General features: G+C 47.1%; 1 protein-coding gene across 7 annotated transcripts in view; it reads right to left on the bottom strand.

Moving 5' to 3' along the window:
* LOC126570846 (galactosylgalactosylxylosylprotein 3-beta-glucuronosyltransferase P) overlaps positions 1 to 9813 on the bottom strand; it is a 43582-nt gene that overhangs the window by 17184 nt on the left and 16585 nt on the right. Inside the window, exon 1 of one of the 7 annotated variants that reach the window (XM_050228899.1) lies at positions 8073 to 8119. The exons of the other annotated variants lie outside the window; for them this stretch is intronic. The gene's annotated coding sequence lies outside the window, so the exon portion shown is untranslated. Of the gene's footprint in view, positions 1 to 8072; positions 8120 to 9813 lie in introns of those variants that run through there. 7 annotated transcript variants of the gene reach the window in all.

The raw sequence follows: 9813 nt of genomic DNA, 5'->3' as shown, positions 1-9813 counted from the left end.
CGATAGGAGGTAGATAACCGCAGAATGTTGATCAGGAAGCACCGACAACTAAGAGTTTTGGGGCTTCCTGCTGATGGCGTGCTGCTGTGGTGACGGTTTTGTGGTTTCTCGATATGATGTTCTAAAATTAATTTCCTCGCGATCCGCTTCCTGGCCTTTCGTTGAAGGGTGTGTTTGTGTTTATGGATGTGTTTGCATAATAACACAAATGTCAGAACCGCTAACTGAGGAGCGCGCCACGCATTATCGATCGCATCGGCAGCGAAAGGAAGTGAAAATTAAAATAAAGCCGGCAAGCAAGCGGCAAACCGCGCCACGCCAACCAACTTCATTATGCTTCTTGGATGGTGATGTTAAACAATCTTGACAACGAAGCGAACCTTTTGTCGCTAGGCGACGCGAGCATAAACAGTGAACGGATTTGTTTTACACGGGCGGCGCTCATAATTTCACCGCCGCCTACTAGCTGTACCGATGATGGACGTGGATGGAAAACTCAATCAAAGTAACCAGCTGCAAATGTAGAACTTCCCATCGTACCCAAACCCCCTTTACGGGGGAAAATGTAAAAACAAAAATTGAGGCCAAAGTTGAGGATTTAATTTACATGTAGCAACGACGCCCACCCTCCCAGAACGATCCAACATCGACCCTTCAATGGTCGAATACGAACAGCGTATCTGAACTTCCCAGTGCTGCACATGAAATCACACAGACACACGTGGGTTTAAGAATTTAACAAAGAATTTGCCCCTATGCTCGGTTGATCGTTGCAAACCCCTCCGGATATTACATAGACAACGAATTCCCCTTACAGGAATGGGGAATCGCTTCGTTCGTTTCGCCGAGCTGCCTCTCCCTGTTCCTTGATCAACCCACCGACCGGCACTGGGAATAGCTTAGCCGCCTTAGGGTGCGCTTCAGTGATCTTGCGAACAAGGAACCGCACTCTCCAACTGACAAGACAAGGAAGTGCAGCGAGGCAAATTATCCGCCAGCACCGTCCGGGTGCTGCCGTGCAAGTATGTTCTTCACTTCGGCGTGAAGACTTAGCATTACCACTTTCTCGCTTTCAGCGCAACACGCAGCGCAGCACAGTGGTTGGAAAAGTTACCAAAGCACTTACGGAACCGAACGTTTGATTGGCCGCTCGTGTTGCATGAGCGAAGGATGCAGAATCCAGTTAACAGCTGCATTATATGGTACATGCGGGGCGGACTAGATGTAATTTCCGTGTCTTATATAGCAGGTTTTAGGTCACACTTCGACGAGGATGAAGTTAATTTGATGAATTGATGTCACTGCGCATTGTCAGTTCGCTTGGAACTTTCGGAATATCCCTCCAAACAGGGGCCAATGAAATAGCTTTTGAGTTAGTTAAATGAGTTGTGTCGTTACAGCCATCACTCGCATTATCTTTTCACCCTTCAAATCCATAAACGCTAGCATCGTTTCTAACAGAATCGTTTGAAACTGAAGCCATTGCATAATTTTATTTTCCTTGGGAGAACCATTAAACTTGGTAAACGGTAGATGAAGCGCCGAGAGGAGCAAAAATTTAAACAGTTTCCCCTCGTTCGCTCGCGAAAGACAGCAACATGGCGGCATTTGATGGAGAGCTTGACTCAAAAGAATGCCTTTATTGATTAATATGCATAATGTTATGACTTACGTTTCACTTATTTTTCTGTGGCGTTTAACCAAAGCGGCGGAATCGGATCATTCCAGTTCACCTCACGATACAACGGCGAAATATGCAAATTACAAAACATTTGCACATTTTCCTGCCTGACCGATTTTATGGTTTTTCTCTTCTTCATTTTCTTCGTACACAACTAGATAGTTTTGGTACGTCCAACTGCTAGCGTAATCTAAATAATTCTTCGGACTGCCTCAGAATATACACACACATTCACCACAAAGCAAAAACCACCTTCCAGGAAGTTCACAAAAATGGTAAAATATTTTAGAAACCCAACTGAACGGTAAAGTATGCTGGCCTTTTTCTACGAGCCAGGACTCCGTCTTTGTGATATTAGAACTGCGCTTCGACCCAGCACACCCGGAGAGATCGCACAAAATGAAACTAAGAAGAAGCATATTATTACCATTTCCAAGACCAACCTTCTCCCAGTTTCCGGAATGTACGAAAAGTCGGTAAGCAGTAGTTGTGCAGTACTGGCTGTGTTCTTTTCTAAATTCCCTTCTCAGCGCCCTCAGAATTTTCGGCACCTTGGTAGTACTGTTCCATGTTACCGGTGGCATCGCAGACAACAAAACAAAATAACAAAAAAAAAAATCAAAAATGCAAATTTTCCACAAAGACGTCGACCCGCGTTCACCAGAGCCGGTGTTCGGCGACCGTACCTTAACACTAAATTGCTTACTCAGAAAAGCGAACTGCTATCACTGGCACTGCCGGTGGTCATGCCGCTACTGTTGATGCAGAAGGCGAGCAGCGAAAGAAAGGACTCGAAAGGAGTCCTTGTGCACTTCGGGCCAACGTTTATGTTTGTCACTTTGGCAACATTAAAATGCGGCCTAAAAGTGGATTGGACTTTGCTTGGAGTTTTTTTTTGTTTTCTTTCTCAAGCGATAGTTTTCGCTATTCCCTTATCGGACCCTGCCGCTCTCTTTCTTTCTGTCTGTCTGTCTCTATTTTCAGGATTCTACCGAGCTTCTGGCAGAATGATTGGCATTTGTGCTTTCCTCGTTCGGAATTTCTCGGACTTCTATTTCTAGGAGTTTCACGCCATAGAAAGTTAGTTGGCGTGGCATAATCGGACACAAATTGAAAAGCATGAAACGAAGCGAAACCAATCATGGATGCTCGATCCGATCTCGATCCGATACCATGAGCCGGTTAGTCACTGACTGAGTGTGGCGCACATGGAATCAATCAAACGACGGGCGGAGAAGCAAGGACGGAAAATGGACTAAACTAGGCGAAAAGCTCAATTGTCACCATTTGGGCTCGCGAAAAGTTTGGGCATGGGTTGAGCGCTTAGCTACCGCTAGAGCACTAGCGCACACACGGTAGCCATTCGACCGGAATCCACCGTCGGTGAAGTGAAAATTCAATTTAAAACTCATCACTCAAAGCTCCAGACACTCGCGTTCCGCTCGCTCCACATTCCATTTACTTGTTTCCTCGTCGTTGTTTATCTGCCGGAATTGCCGGAATCCTTCAGGATCTCGAGGTTCCCCGAAAGGCAGCACCGGCAAAGCGAAAGTTTCGCACGCACGTCTCACTAGAATTCGTGCTAGCACTTGTGCCACCGTGGCACCGGAGTGCTGTTGATTGTTTTTCCGCCAAGGCTCCTTGAGCGAAACTCAGATACAAGCGATCCTTCATGGGATGGCACCGGGAATATGGTTCAAGAAGATCTACTTAGGGAAAGCGCCAAATCGCATTTGCTTCGTCCTTGTCGTTCTTGGAATAATGAAACAAATTTGAGCGGCACCAAAAAAAAAAAGATAGATGCAATTGAAACGATCTGCTGTTACTAATTAATTCCATTCTACGACCAATTATATCATTTTACCTTTGATCATCTTAGCACTGAACGTCAACACTTCTTTAAGCGATAACGATTAAGTGTCAGTCAACGTGAGTGACGATACGGTATCATGATTTTCTGCGAAACCAATCGACACCGAAGATGCTGGGAACGCCTTGCAGCCCTAAGGTTTCTTGGGCACGAGGAAGGCCTTACGCTTCATCAGCCTGCTGGTGCGAAACCGGGTCAAGCGAAAAAGGGGCTGGTAAAATAAGGGTCATTTTGAAGCTTGGTGGTGGTACACAACCTTCGCCCATTTCTTGGAACTTGTTGCGCCACCAAGCATCTTATCGCCTATCGCACGGACCCAGCCACTCGTGGAGCGTTGAGTTACCAGATAAATTGGATTTCCGGAAATCAAAACCATCGTTTCGCTTGTTTTGTCGAGAATACTTATAAGTCACAAAAGATGTCTTATCGGAGGTTTTAAAATATCTTATGAAAATGGTTCAAGAAGGCTTGTTAGTAGCATAATTCTGTCGAAAAGTTTGATAATGATTACTTAATTCAGCTCTTCTTGTACAAAGTGAAACGCCAATGTATCCAATGCACCTAAGCATCGCCATACGTTATTTTTGCAGACATCAACTCGCACGGTGCAAAAATTGATCCGGTCTCTTATCGGGAATAAAACATAAATAGACAATGCTTTGATATGAACGCGTATACTCGATCCAGCCAGACCCATTCACGAGAGTCTTCGAGAGTACAGGAAAAGTGTATTGCTAACGTGCTTCCTTGCATCGTCTAACGCCAACAGCGAACGCAATGGTGTCTTTCCGCCTCCATTGTGTTTGCAAAGTCCGGTAGGATACGCGAGATTGAAGGTGGAAAATGAAAACCCCAATCGTTCTTACGAATGGCCAAGCATAGCGATGATACCACAAAACCTAAAAAAGGGAAAAAAGTGCTGCAGAGGAAACATTCTCGTAAAAGTCAAACGGCGCAACATGATGCCATATTGACCGGAATGGACAACCACACATGCACATGCACGGAGACGGAGTTTTCTTGCCCTTGTGTGTTTTCTCTCTTCTCGAGGCTGGCAGACGGACAGACAGGCTGACAAATTTCAAGCAACCAGAACGGAATCCGTCGGCCGATCTCGCAGTCATCCAGCGTTCAGACTACATACGAGAGCCCCGAGTTGAGCAGGAAACGTTGGCCACGTTTTCCTGGGGCAAGCTCGGCGCTCAAGCAAGCCGGCTGATGGCTGGCCAAACCTGGGCTGGGTGGCCTACGATGAAGGTAAAGGGCAAAGGCGCAACTACGCGACGGTTCGAGAGGATCGGCTTCTTTACTTCTTTCTGCAAACCCTTGCTGGTTTTTTTTCGCCTTCCTTCCAACATTGCAATCCCACCAGCAGCTGCTCTCATCGTCACCAGGGTGGTGGCCGCTCCGGCACAACATACATGCAGCCTCTCTGCCCCCTGCAACTCCCTCCTCCCCGGATGGAAAGGTCGGAGAGGAAAATGTACCGGAAAAATGGAATGTTAACACTCCGAGCGTCAACAGCACAACGGTGAGCACGTTGAAGAAGTGTTTGTTGTCTCCGTGTCAGTGGCTCGGAGCAGGCACCTTCAGGCACCGTACGGCTGAACCACCCGCTACGGCTTCGAGTGGAACATTGGCGGGGTGAAAATGATGCCCAATGGTTCCGGGCGAACGTTTTGCTTTGTTGTGCCAGCGTCACAGCGTGTGTTGGTCCGCAACATTCTGCCAGCTACTACACTACTGGAAAAAGTCGTCGGAACCGCCGAACAAGCGAACCACGAGCCATGAACTTAACCAACGATGGAAGTGTGTAGACACACATACGAGCGTCTCTGAGGTCATGGGTCACGGTAGTTGGTGATTCCAAGCGAGATTCATTTCCCAGCCGAGCCGTGGCACCAGGCGAAGGTAAACAATTTTCATTATTTTCCTTTCAAACACAAATTGTTTTGCGAACAGAACAGAACCCCGGTGCTCTCAGCCCGTCCGTTCCTTTACGTTTTCATTCGAAACTCATCAACCAGTTCGCCGGTGGCCGCGTTGGCAGGAATATGTACCACAACCGCTTTTACTAATTCGGTTTCCGTTTTCCAGCCATTAACGGTGCCAATGGAGGACTCTGGAGTCGCGCTAGTGGGTTTGTCGTTATGTGGAATACTTTCAACAATCCTTTGAGCGTTGAGAGTGTCGCGCAGTTGAAAGGAATGGAACATTAATTTAATGATATGAGGAAAGTCGACGGTGGTGATGTTGACGTATCCGAGCGTTTCACGAGCCGTTGCACATCTCGCAACGACTTAATAGTCCTCGTCCGGAGTGACGGCGGCGGTCCAATTACATACCCCCCACAGTAAAGCATTTCATTCTTCTTTCATTCGTAAGCACCGACTCGGTTCGGTTCGGCTCTTCAATCAACACACGCGCCTGTCCGAATGGCTGGGCCGGAACCAGATCTCGAGAAAGTAATTAATTTGAAATGCTATTTGCTTTCGGTGGAACGCAAACTTACACAGCTCGTGCGTACCAGCTCGTGCGTACCAGCTCGTGTGCCGTTGTGTCGAAAAGGGTTCTAATCCGTTCCATTTTCCCCGAAATCTCAACCACAACTGATCTGAAGGGAATGCCACGGAACGCGGCACTCGATTTCCCTTTATTTGCTTCGTTTCCCTTCGCTTCAAATTTCGCAAATCAATTTTTTACGCAAAGCCGAGCTTGAATGTAAATTTGAGAAACATCATGCCAAAGTCACGCCGAAAAGCCGTCGACTATTGATCGGTCGATGCTGATTTCGGTTGGTATGAAGGGTTTTCTGCGGAATCATTCCGAATTCAAATCCCCTGCACCGCAGCACTGCAGTATGCTTTCGATGGCGACGACGGCCAGACGCCCAGAGAGCCCGGCATTCAGTCTGAGCTGAAATGATGCTATCACCAACCTAATCACCGAAAAACCGATAAAGTGTAAGAGTTGGCACAAACTGCAATGCTACAATGGCAGACTAGGCGCGCAGTCCGTGGTCCATCTGTATTTTATTCACTCTTTTTAAGATGTTTCACCTCATTAATCATTATGTCTTATCGTGTTTTGTGGAGGGCGCGATTGATCCACCGCCTTCGCGCGCACAAAGTTCGTCAGCAACAAAGCGATGAATTGTTTACCATAAACCTAAACTGAACTCCACTCCAAGCTGCTGTACCGTAACTTTGGGACCGGTGAAAACTTTTGGACCACGATTTTCGGTGAGTAACATGAAACCGATTGGGAGTTTACTACCGGTTGAGGTCGTTGGTAGGTCGGATGTTGCGTTAATTATGTGCCATGTTGAGTTTTGTTTTCCGCTTTTCCCTCTCATCCACCAACAGACCAGACCACATTTTCTGCGCGCCGAGAAGCGATGCGTAAAGTTTCACGAGCGGCTTTATGATTTTCGTCAATCTCGCTGCGACTCGCCGGTGCCCTCCCGGCACAAAGATTTATGTAACCCTGGGTCCCGGGGTTGAGTGATCGTCTGGGGAAATCTTCTGGGTACGGGCAGGATTTTATGAAGCACCAGCGTGCGTACGCAGGCCGATTGAATATTTTTCACTCTGTTCTCCGTCACCCTGCGGCACCGTAATGGAAGTTATGTCGCTGTGCGGCTCGGTCACATACCAGGGCACCGCATTCCACATTGCTGGAAGTTCTTCTTCTTTGCTCGCTTGCTGTGCTGTATTCGGTGCTTGCCAATTGTGGCTATGTGTTGTTCGCTTCTCTGGAGGGAGTTCAATGTAAACGTGGAGGGCGGAAGATTGCCGCTCGTGAAGGAAAGTGCATTCCAGACCCCAAGAAGCTATCGGTCACGGTATCCTTTCAACTCTTTATTACAACGCCATCCTCCGATCCCGAAAACCCCGGGCAGCGGCAAGCAGCACGATTGTGGTGGTACCTAAACTTTATCTTCGCCAACTCATCGTACCACAAATTTACCGGAGCCGTTATTCAGCCCCAAACCGACGGCACACAATGGCGTCAAAGTTTTTCCGAGCTGGCCAGCTAGCGGGCCGATGATGAGCCGCATATGTAGAGTGATAAAGCCACGTTTGCCTTCGCTCGCTCTAGTGCTGTTTTCCATATCCTGCCAAATGCAGTTTGAGGTAGTATGCCACAAGCTACACATACATACGCCGCTCTTGCGAGAGAAGCCAAAAACTTTCACCCAGCGCATAACATAAATCAAAAACACGATTCTAATGCATCGGAGCGTGTTTGGAAGTTAACAGGCAAAGGCAAAGGGGCGGAGTGCTGGTAAGAGCCAGGTTTTTGCTGCCAGTAAGGCATTTGAGATGCCAAAAGTTCAAAATATTGTGGCAGGTTGCACAAGTTTTTGGCAGCTGTGCGCATTCTGGTATGCCAATCAATGGTCGAGTGGAGATCGAGAACGTTCTTAGAAATGCTCCCCATATTCGGCTCCATAGTTTGGTAAGTGAGGTTCTATATAGTTTAAAATCGATATATGCATCTTAAAGTAATAAATTAGACCTTTTTCTCATCTTTTCGGTGCCTTTCGGAAAGAAGTCTGCTGAAACGGATCCCTTACCTGAAACAAGAGAAAAGGGGAAAAATGAGTATTATGAAAACTTGAGATTCCATTACGGGAATTGCATTACGTGATTTACATTGGCAGTGACTTGTGGCGAGCTGTTGGTGGTGACTCGAAGAAAATAAAAGGAGCTGCAAACGACAATAAGCCCGCAATTAGCATGAAAAAGTGCTGCGAAAGCTTAAAACAAAACGAAAACCCCTTAAGGGGAAAACGGTTCGCTCCCCGGAAACGGTGCGCCGAAACCGATTTCGCTCGGTGTTTTGGCAGCTTCAGCGGACCGAAACTAACCCAGAGTCCGGTTCGCTTTTCAGCTTTTTCCAAACATGCCCAAGGAATGCCACGTAGGAAACGGGAGAACTTACTTCAGGTTTTTTTTGGGGTTTTTTCTCTTCTCGCGCCCCTATTTCGAAGTAAGCATCCATCCGAAATTCCGCCGGTTTAAGTAAACGAAACATTCCTCCGAGGTGGTCGTAGCGGAACGCCCTGGAACGTAAGTAAACACTGTACCAGAGCGCATTCTTAGAAGGTTTCCTAGGGAGGGAGGGGGGGGGGCGCTGGGCTGGGAGCTTTTGATCCAATGTAAGCACCGGCTTGTCCCTTTTGCCATTTGCTCGAAATTGAAAAACATAACATGCGAGTCAGACTCGGAAAAGCTGGGTGCTGTGTGGAAGCATCTAATGAGTCTGGCAGTTTGGTTGGAAGGGACCTTTCTGGACGGTTCTCTTTTTCTCTTCTTATTATTTTACAGTTCCATATTGGTCCATTATGGTCCGTTGGTTATGTTGCGCTATTTGAACTTGATTCTTCGAATTCGTTACACGGAAAGCTTGACTCTTTGGTCACCCTCCCTCCAATCGTTTGCTGATGATGTTACTTATCTGACCGAAGAGCCGAAGATACCAAAGAAGGAAAATAGTCTCGTCTTCAAAGAACGTGAAACAAACATTCGAATGCTGACACAGGTTTTCCAGCACAAAAAGGGTCCTTTTCATCAATCCTCTGTCCGAGGTAGTGACCCAAGGTTCCGGGATAGTAAGCCGAAAAGGAGGAAGAAAACATCAAACAACTCAATACCGGACCAATTCGCCATCGTAATGCAAACAAATTATCCTTAGAAAGTAGAGAGGATGACGACTGTCTCTGGTGAACCCATGTTGCGCCAGAATCGAACCAAAGGAATGAAGCGGTCAACACGGGGAGCCCAGCAGCCCAACAAATTGATCTACATTACTGCATCCAATTTGGGCTTATGGTCCATTGCTTGCCCGACCGTTTACGCAATGGTTGGCAATGGTCGAAGGCGATCCTGCCAAGGTTTAAGTGAAAAGCCAACCAGCCGAAGGTATCAGCCAATAGCGCATCGTATGCAGCAGTAATCGTGCAGACTTTCGAAAGAATTATGGGCTCACGGGCTCAAAGGGAAGCTCGAAAACATACGCAGGCTCCGAGTTGGGTCTGGGATTTTCACAGAGAGCAATGCAACACTGGAATCGTAAATATCTTTGATGTCTGCTCATTGGTTGGCGTAGACTGAGTCTAACATCGACAATATTCGGTTTTCGGTGCATGTTTGGTCGAGTGCAACATGCAACATTCGACTGCTGCACATTGATTGATTTCTACAGAAATAAACAAGCATTCTTCCTGAGCCAGCAATTGAAAATGTTCTTTTGAAGG

The sequence above is a fragment of the Anopheles aquasalis genome, chromosome 2 (genome assembly GCF_943734665.1).
Source record: "Anopheles aquasalis chromosome 2, idAnoAquaMG_Q_19, whole genome shotgun sequence".
In the NCBI taxonomy this organism is placed as follows: Eukaryota; Metazoa; Arthropoda; class Insecta; order Diptera; family Culicidae; genus Anopheles; species Anopheles aquasalis.
Note: the sequence above shows the minus strand (reverse complement) of the source record. Positions and strands in the feature narration are given on the sequence as shown.